Source organism: Sorex fumeus, unplaced genomic scaffold, assembly GCF_029834395.1.
Source record: "Sorex fumeus unplaced genomic scaffold, SorFum_2.1 ptg000045l, whole genome shotgun sequence".
Classification (NCBI taxonomy): Eukaryota; Metazoa; Chordata; class Mammalia; order Eulipotyphla; family Soricidae; genus Sorex; species Sorex fumeus.
The window spans coordinates 13595385-13605117 of record NW_026606102.1 but is presented as its reverse complement, the minus strand read 5'-3'; the positions used below and the strand labels follow the sequence as shown (position 1 = coordinate 13605117).

Below are 9733 nucleotides of genomic sequence, written 5' to 3'. Positions count from 1 at the left end.
ATCATATCATCTGCGAATAGTGAGAGCTCGATTTCTTCCTTTCCTACCTGAATGCCCTTAATATCTTTTTCTTGCCTAACCGCTATTGCAAGTACTTCCAGGACTATATTGAACAGCAGTGGAGAGAGTGGGCATCCTTGTCTCGTCCCTGATCTTAGAGGGAAGGCTCTCAGTTTTTCCCCATTGAGGATGATGCTTGCTGTTGGCTTGTGGTAGATGGCTTTAACTATATTGAGGAAAGTCCCCTCTGTCCCTATTTTGGCTAGGGTTTTCATCATAAAGGCGTGCTGGATCTTGTCAAATGCTTTCTCTGCATCTATTGATATGATCACATGGTTTTTGTCTTTTCTTTTGTTGATATGATGGATTATGTTGATTGATTTCCGAATGTTAAACCATCCTTGCATCCCCCGGATGAATCCCACTTGGTCATGGTGTATGATCATTTTGATGAGTTGTTGAATTCTATTTGCTAGTATTTTGTTGAAAATCTTTGCATCCGTGTTCATCAGGGCTATCGGCCTGTAGTTCTCTTTTCTTGTGGTGTCTTTGTTTCCTTTTGGTATTAGAGAGACATGGGCTTCACAGAAACTGTTTGCGAGAGTTTCTGTTTCTTCAATTTCCTGGAAAAGCTTGAGAAAAACTGGTTTGAGAAAAGCTAGAGAAAAGCTTTAAATGTTTGTTAAAATTTGCTAGTGAATCCATCTGGACCTGGGCTTTTGTTTTTGGGAAGACTTTTGATTACAGTTTCAATTTCCTTGATGTGAATAGGTCTATTCAGGTACTCTAGATCTTCTTGAGAGATTATAGGAATCTCTTTTTAACGAAAACCTCTCTTCTCACGAGTTAGTGTGGGCAAACACATTTTGGGAAGCAAATTAAGAGGAATTACCGAGAACTTTTGAACCGTTCCTAATATTGATCCACAATCTGCTCTTCAGTCATCTGAGAGGCCTGCGGAGATTCAGGCACAAAAATACCCTCAACAGCTTTGTGTAGTTTAACCTTTCTACGTGAAGAATTTCCAACTTATGTCAAAGCAGAACAGCCCCAGGGCCGACAATTTATGGCCATATTTACTTCAACTAACACTTTTTCTTTCAAAAAGTACATGACCGGGTCGGAGTGATAGCACAGCGGGTAGGGCGTTTGCCTTGCATGCGGCCGACCTGGGTTCAATCCCCGGCATCCCATATGGTTCACCAAGCACCGCCAGAAATAATTCCTGAGTGCAGAGCCAGGAATAATCCCTGAGCATCGCTGGGTGTGACTCAAAAAGCAAAAAAAAAAAAGTACATGACTGAACCAGGGATGTGGTTCGATGGTAGAAAATGATGCCCGACTTGGGGGAAAGTCTGCATTTGATCCCCCTCATTGCATGGCCCCCAACAGACCCTCTAGCTAGGACCCTTACTGGTCTCCCAAATACTGCTAGGTATGTGCCCACAACAAAGAAAAAGAAAAGAGAAGCAAAAATTTTTCATCTGGGGCTGGAGCGGTAGTACAGCGGGTAGGGCATTTACCTTGCACATGGCTGACCCAGGTTCGATTCCCAGCATCCCATATGGTCCCCTGAGCACCGCCAGGAGTAATTCCTAAGTGCAGAGCAAGGAGTAACCCCTGTGCATCGCTGGGTGTGACCAAAAACAAAATAAAACAAACTTTTTTTTCATCTGCTTCAATCTTTGGCTGGAGCGATAGCACAGAGGTAGGGCGTTTGCCTTGCACGCAGCCAACATGGCCGACCCGAGTTCGATTCCTCCGCCCCTCTCGAGAGCCCGGCAAGCTACCGAGAGTATCTCGCCCACACGGCAGAGCCTGGCAAGCTCCCCGTGAGGTATTCGATATGCCAGACACAGTAACAACAAAGTCTCCAATGGAGACGTTACTGGGCCCGCTCGAGCAAATCGATGATCAACGGGAGGGCCTTTACCTTTACCTTTACCAATCTTTGGTTGGTTTGCTGGCTTTTGAGGCACATCCTCTGATGCCCAGTGGATTACTCCAGGTTCCAGGCTCAGAGACCAGGAGGTGCCGATATCAAGCCCCACACTCATGCCGGTAAACATATTTTCCAGCCCGTGAGCTGTCTCCTTGTCCCTGCTTAAATACTTTAAAAGTAAATACTAGGGTGGGGTGGCAAGAGAGAAACGGGGGACATTAGTGGTGGTAAATGTACACTGGTGATGGGACAGGTGCTGGAACACCATATGACTAAAATCCAACCATGAACAACTTTGTAACTGTGTACCTCATGGTGATTCAACAAAAAAATAAATAAGTTAAATACCAGATGCCTCGTCATTGCCCCCAACATCTTCCTTTATGCATCTCTGAAAATATGGGCACTTTCTTATAGAAGCTTAATATCAGCATCACACTTAGCAAATGAATAATAATATACAATCCATAAGTAGAGTTCTCCATTTTTTTTTTTTTTGCTTTTTGGGTCACACCCGGCGATGCACAGGGGTTAGTCCTGGCTCTGCACTCAGGAGTTACTCCTGGCGGTGCTCAGGGGACCATATGGGATGCTGGGAATCGAACCTGGGTCGGTCGTATGCAAGGCAAACACCCTACCCACTGTGCTATTGCTCCAGCCCCGAGTTCTCCATTATTTTAAAATAACTTTCTTTGATTGGTTTGCTCTGGTCAGCCTGCACATGGTATGTAGTTATTGGGGCTTTTACATCTCCTTAAATTTAGAGTGGATCTCTTCCTTAATTATCAGCTTTCAATATCAACTGAGTGAAGAAATTGGGGTATTCTCCTCATTCTAGATTTATCGTGAATCCGTCCAACAATGGGCTTAGAAGTCAATGACAGGGCCAAGAGATAGTCCAAAGATTAAGGCACCTGACTACCATGTGGATGCAGAACCACAAACCTGGTTGAATCCTGGCACCACAAATGGTCCCCCAAGCACAGAACCAGAAGTGGCCCCTGAGTACCACAGGGTGTAGCCCCAAAAACACAATAAGAGGAAAAATGGCCTATCTTTCTTTCTTTCTTTCTTTCTTTCTTTCTTTCTTTCTTTCTTTCTTTCTTTCTTTCTTTCTTCACATTCAACGATCACTCCTGACGACTCAGGGGAGTATATGGGCTGCTTGCAAGACAAGAGCCCTTCCAAAAGCACTATCTGTTCACCCAGCTTTCCTTTTTTGATTGTTTTATTTAGAAAAATATTGGCAGAGAGTTGGGGGCTGTGGGTGGGGGAGTTGAGATGAGAGAGAGAACACATCTCAGGTTGAGATATGGACGAATTTCCAAGATATAGAATATGCCACTTTCCACTGCATTGATTAGAACTGGTCACATGACCCTACCCAAATAAAGAAGTTTGGGTCTCAAGAACTAAGAACTAAGTTATACTCATTCCCCTCTAGGGGAACCATGAACTGGGCATCTCAGGGCATTGCATTAATGGCTACTAGTCCACGGCTTCCTTGTGATGTCACTGTAGTTGCTCCTCTGTCCCTTCCTTTTCTGTAGAACTTGATTAGTTCAACTTGAGCAATTTTGGTAAAGGCACCTCATGGTTTGGTCTCTATCCTTCATAAGGGACCACATTATGTTCAGTTGTTATTTACTATAGATTATAGCAACAATATCCACTGTTGGCCTTACATCCTGTAACCATGCCCTTGGATCGATAAGGCTACCCTCTCTTGATCTGATTCTGAGCTAAGGTCATGTATTACGACTTCAAGGGGAGCAAAAGCAAAAACCACTGCAAACAGAGATCAAAGGCATTTATTTGCACATTAGGGCCATATCTGTCTTTCTTCTGTTTTGTGTATTTGTTTGTGGGCTACACCCAGTGGTACTCAGGAGTAAGCCCTGACTGTGAGCCGACTGTGCTCAGGAATGCTCCTGGCAGGGTTCGGGGACCATAAACAATGCTGGGGACCAAGCAGCTATGATGCTTGATGGTGTATGTATATATGTATGTATGTGGTGCATGCAAAGCAAGCACCTTAACCCTGTACACACTCTCTAATCTCTTTTACTTCCTTTGAAAAATGACTAAAAAATAAACAAAAACACCTGGGCCATAGCACCTACTAAAGAAAAAGAAACTACTCGGAGCAAAGATGAATGGTCTCAGTCAAGAACACCCAGTCTGTAAACCATAATTGTACGATGCAAGAGTGGTTCAAAACCAAATCTCAACTGAGTTCTCAATTTACCACAAGACTGGCAGAACAGGTGCAGGCTGGGAAAAACTGCTATTTGTGAGTGAATAAAAGTAGTGTGTGTGTGTGTGTGTGTGTGTGTGTGTGTGTGTGTGTGTTTAACACATTGACCCCATACCTTCAACCAGTGAGCCACTTGAATGGGTTTAATTAACACAAATTGCAGTGCCAGTATCAACATGTCAAACCAGTACTTGGGGGTGGTCTGTGAAAGAGCAAAGTTGACATATTGGTTAATCCGCTCTTAATTAGAAGATGAGCAGATTCAGATGGGAGCAGCCTGGTCCCTCATTATGAAGCTCCCCATTAATCTTTCCATTAAGGTTTCATCCACTAATGATTCCTTCTTTCAACTTCTAATTTCACCTAGATTAATGATTACTCTCTAATTTTATTATACCTGTTATAGTTACTATTCACAGTTCTGCAAAGTTTTTTTTCTTATTTGCAAGATTTATTCAGTAACCCCCAAACACACACATGAATATCTAACTCTTGTTAAGTACACATTTTCAGGGAGAATTTTTGGTTTGGTTCTGTATCTCTTCAGGGAGAAATATTTTTCTACTTACTTCTCTTAAAGTCCAATGAAAGTTTCATTTTCTTCTTTGATTTCCCCCTTTTCTTTGCATGCCAATAATAATTTATTAAGATATACTATATATGTTTTAACCAGCAGCATGGATTATTTTCTGCTCAAACTGCCCCATCTTGAGTGAATGAAAGTACCATCCTGTAGGCTCCTGTATGTCTTGACACAATCCACTTGTCTTTACTCTGTCACACAATAACATTTCCAGGCTCATCTTGTGTACTTTGGGTGGGTGGCTGGGTGGTTTGGTAGGGGGATAAATTTGTGCCACACCCCTCAGTGCTGGGAGCTACTCCTGTCTCCATGTTTGTTCCCCAAAGTGCTGGGAGAACATGAGGTGCCAGAGACTGAACCAGGGGCATCTGCATGTAAAGCACTTGCTTTCACTCCTATCCTGTCTCTTCAACCCCATCTGGTCTTTCTTGTTCCAACCTAGGCACCAGCCATTCCTCCAAAGAGTCTTGGTTCCAGTGAATAGGAAAGACATTTTAAGACCACATGGGGCTGGAGTGATAGCACAGCGGGTAGGGCATTTGCCTTGCACACAGCTGACCTGGGTTCAATCCCCAGCATCCCATATGGTCCCCAAGCACTGCCAGAAGTAATTCCTTAGCCAGGAGTAACTCCTGAGCATAGCCATGACCCAAAAAGCCAATACCAAAAAATAAATAAAACAAAAAAGACTACAACCTGGGCATTTTGCTTCCTCTGCTGGATATCATTGCTTCTATATCTTTCCATTATTCTGTGAATAATAAAGAATACAATTTGTATTCTTACAAATTTGGGGATCATTCTTCTGTGCTCGGGGCTTACTTCTGCCTCTGTGCCCAGGGATCACTTCTGGCAGTGCTCAGGGAAACATCTGTGGTGCTGGGGATCAAATTGGAGCCAACCAAGAGCAAGGCAAGAGCTCTACCCAATGTACTACTGCTCTGGAAAAAAATTTTTTTTTGTAGGGCCACACTGGCAATGCATAGGGGTCACTCCTGGCTCTATATTCAGGAATCACTCTTGGTGGTGTTTGGAGGACCATATGGGCTGCTGGGTATCAAACCCAAGTCTGCGTGTGCAAGGCAAATGCCCTACCTGCTATACTACTTCTCTGTTCCCCAAAATATGTATTTTTAATAGGATTGGGGTGGGGGTCAAACTAATATTTTCAATTCAAATTAGACCAGAAGAAATTTACTTAATTTGTTATACTTGCATCTTTACTTTTATGTTTTCCCCCATTTTTGTTGAGGTGCTGAAATGTACAGTATTATTATTATTAGTTCTATGCACACACTATTCCAGCATCACACCTTCGCCATCAGTGCCAGCACCTCTCCATCAGTGTTCCTTCCGCCCACCCTCTACTCCCCTGGGTTCTATAGGTCAATTCTCAGGTTCTGATGCCTTGACCATGTTATTCCCTTACTTTAGATCCCAGATAAGCTCCTTCAGTACCTGCCCCTCTCCTGCTGCTTGGCTTCACTCAAGATGATATCCCTTAGTTCCACGCAATATGATATATCCATAGCTCAGCGGTAGGGCGTTCGCCTTACAAGCGGCCAACATGGCCGACCCGAGTTCGATTCCTCCGCCCCTCTCGGAGAGCCCGGCAAGCTACCGAGAGTATTCGATATGCCAGACACAGTAACAACAAAGTCTCCAATGGAGACGTTACTGGGCCCGCTCGAGCAAATCGACGATCAACGGGAGGGCCTTTACCTTTATATATATATATTTCTTTATCCACTCAACTGTTCTTACAGTTGAGTAAAAGAAATTTTACTCAAATAAATAAGGGCACTTGGGCACTTTATTTTTGGTTTTTTAACTACACTCATCAGTGCTCAGAGGCTATTCTTGGCTCAGCGCTCAAGGTTAATTCCAAGCAGTGTTGGGGGGACCATGAGGGACTGGGGAACAAATTGGGCCTCCTGCATGCAAGACATGTGCTTCCCCCTTGGGCTTTCTCCAGGCCTCTCATTTTTATTTTTTATTTTACTTATATTTGTTTATTTTAAGAATAGCTTATTCCGGACCCTAAGATTTTACTTCTTGAGTTTTTCCTGTGAATACACACACACACACACACACACACACACACATAAAGGGGGACATATCTGGACTTACTCTGTGCTCAGGGGTCACTTGAGGGGGTCTTATGGGGTGCTGGGATCAAACCTGGGTCAGTTACATGCAAGACAAGTGCCTTCTCCGTGTATTGTTTCTCTGTTCTCTTCAACTGATCATCTGAGGCCCATACATACTATTATGGAGGGAAATCTGCTTCACTTAAATTCAACAAGTGTGTGTGTGTGTGTGCGCGCGTGCGTGTGTGTTTTGAGCCACATCTGGTAGTGTTCAGGGCTTACTCCTGGCTCTGTGCTCTGGGATCACTTCTGGAAGTGCTTGAAGGACTCTACGGGGTGTCAGGGATCAAATCTACTTCAGCCAGGAGCAAGACCAACACGCTACCCACTGTAATACATTGCTGGCCCCATTAAGTTCACCAGCTTAAATATTAATTTCATCTAAAAACACTAATCTTATTCTTGAACATTCAGTGTTCAGCAATTTAAGTTTAAAGCTCAGCCGTATAAAAATATCTAGAATAATGTTTGAGCATTATTTGGGCACTGTGGTTCAGTGACATATATAATCAAAATATATTTGTGATGCATAACATTAAGGATCACAAATATATTTTATTAAGACTGTGATTTAGGTTGATCTTTGTCTTCAAAAAGATATGCTTAAGTCCTAATCTCTGGTACTTTTGAAGGTGACCTTCCTGGGAAACTAGGTCAGTGCAGATGTAATTTGTTAAGATGAGGTCATACCTGAGTATAATTACACAAGGCACGCAAGAATAGAAAAGCACAGAGAGATGTGAAGATTTACAGAGAGAATGCCATGTGAGGAAAGAGGTAAGTGGAGGAGTTCTGATGCCATGAACTAAAGAACACCAAACCTTGCCATCAGCACCCAAGGTTAAGAAAAAGACACGAACATATTCCCCCTCAGAGCCTCCAGTGGGGACAAACTCCCTAATACCTTAATTTCTGATTTGCAGCTCCAGAGCTGAAATAATAAATTTTTATTGGTTTAAGCCGCCAGTTTATGGGAAATTATAATGGTAGTTCCAAGAAACAAATATACAGTGTGAAGAAAAAAAAGATTATATTATAAAGTCACTTTTCTTCATGTTTATTTAAAAATTGGGGTACAGGGGCTAGAGTGATAGCACAGCGGGCAGGGCATTGCCTTGCATGCGGCCAACCCAGGTTCGATTTCCAGCATCCCGTATGGTCCCCCAAGCACCACCAGGAGTAATTCCTGAGTGCCTAAGTCAGATGTAACCCCTGTGCATTGCCGGGTGTGACCCAAAAAGGAAAAAAAATTGGGGCACAAGATGTGGTGCTCAGGGGCTATTCCTAGTGATTCTCAGGGGACCATGTGGTGTCAAAGATTCAAATCAGGGCCAGCAGGATACAAGGTGAGCATCTTAAGCCCCTCACTATCTCTCTGGCCCTAATTTAAAAAAATAATATTTTAATGTTTGGGCCTCATCTGGATTGCTGGGGGTGAGGACTCCCAGATTGGGCTCAGGGGTCACTCCTGGTGGTGCTCAGGGACCAGGTGGTGTCAGAGATCAAACTCAGGCCTCCTGTGTGCAGAGCCTGAGCCCAGTCCACTGAGCCATCTCTCTCGCCTCGTGTGTTTGTCAACTTCTAATCAAGCTAGGGTCCTACGTCTGTTTTTAATTTTTTGTGGGAAGAGGGTCTCCCAAGAAGTGCCCAGGGGCCCCTCCAGTGCTTCTTGGCCAACTGTGCTGGTGGTTCAACTCAAGGGCCAGCAGAAAATCTGCTGCTCAGGTCCCAAAGTGCCAGGGGTACCTGGGCCAGATGCTGGTGCACAGGGGCTCTCAAGGATTATACCCAGTGGCATCCGGGCCCTGCAGGATTGCACCCAGATGATGGCAGACCCTTTGGTGCCTGGGGGCTAACTACAGAGACTGCACGCAAAGCATGTGCCTTAAACGCTGGACCATTTTTCTGGCCCCATCGATATTTTTTGATTTTTAAATTTTGGGGTAATTGTTTTAAAATAAAGTTACATAATTTTATCGAGGGCTGGAGTTATTAGACAGGGGTTAAGGTGCCTTGCACCTAGTGCCCCGGTTTGAATCTACCCCCATGAACACCATGAGGGTGACTCCCGATGATAGAGCCAGGAAGAGCCCCCGAGCACCTCCAGGGGCTTTATCTTTTTATTTAATTTTTATTTATTTTTTTTTTAATTTTTATTAGTGAAACACCATGAGGTACATTTGTAGACTTAAAAATATGGAATGCTTCACGAATTTGCATGTCATCCTTGCGCAGGGGCCATGCTAATCTTCTCTGTATCATTCCAATTTTAGTATATGTGCTGCCGAAGCAAGCACTGCTTTATCTTTTTAAAAGCACTGTCTGCACTGTCCTCCTGTTGTTCCATCGATCTGCTCGAGCGGGCACCAGTAACGTCTCACAACAAATTGTGAGACTTATTGTTACTGTGTTTGGCATATCGAATACATCACGGGTAGCTTGCCAGGCTTTGCCGTGCGGGTGAAATACTCTCGGTAGTAAACTTCTTTTAAATTCCACATCTGCTCCAATTTTCTCCCATGCATGCAGGGCTGCGTCACAGACATGAGCAAAACGGCACGAGGCAAGGTGACTGGCCTTTTTGGGTCTCGCCATTTCCCTTCACCTATTAACATCTCATAAGTCAATTTAACCCCTGAAAATTTTTGTCCAGCACGGCCTAGGCCCTGAAGCTTTGCCTTGGCCTCATCACTGAACCACATCCTCCACTGCATGTACTGAGAACGGCTTAAGCACGTCTTAGCAACCACGTGAAAATCTTGAGGTGCCCAGTAAGCCTTTTTACTCCAGTCTGTAAGATA

At 43.9% G+C, this 9733-nt stretch overlaps 1 non-coding gene across 1 annotated transcript; it reads right to left on the bottom strand.

The window, feature by feature from the left end:
* Positions 1-9122: 9122 nt before the first annotated feature.
* LOC130031145 (U6 spliceosomal RNA) lies at positions 9123-9229 on the bottom strand. Its single transcript, XR_008793608.1, has one exon. It is a non-coding gene; the product is annotated as a U6 spliceosomal RNA (small nuclear RNA).
* Positions 9230-9733: the final 504 nt, after the last annotated feature.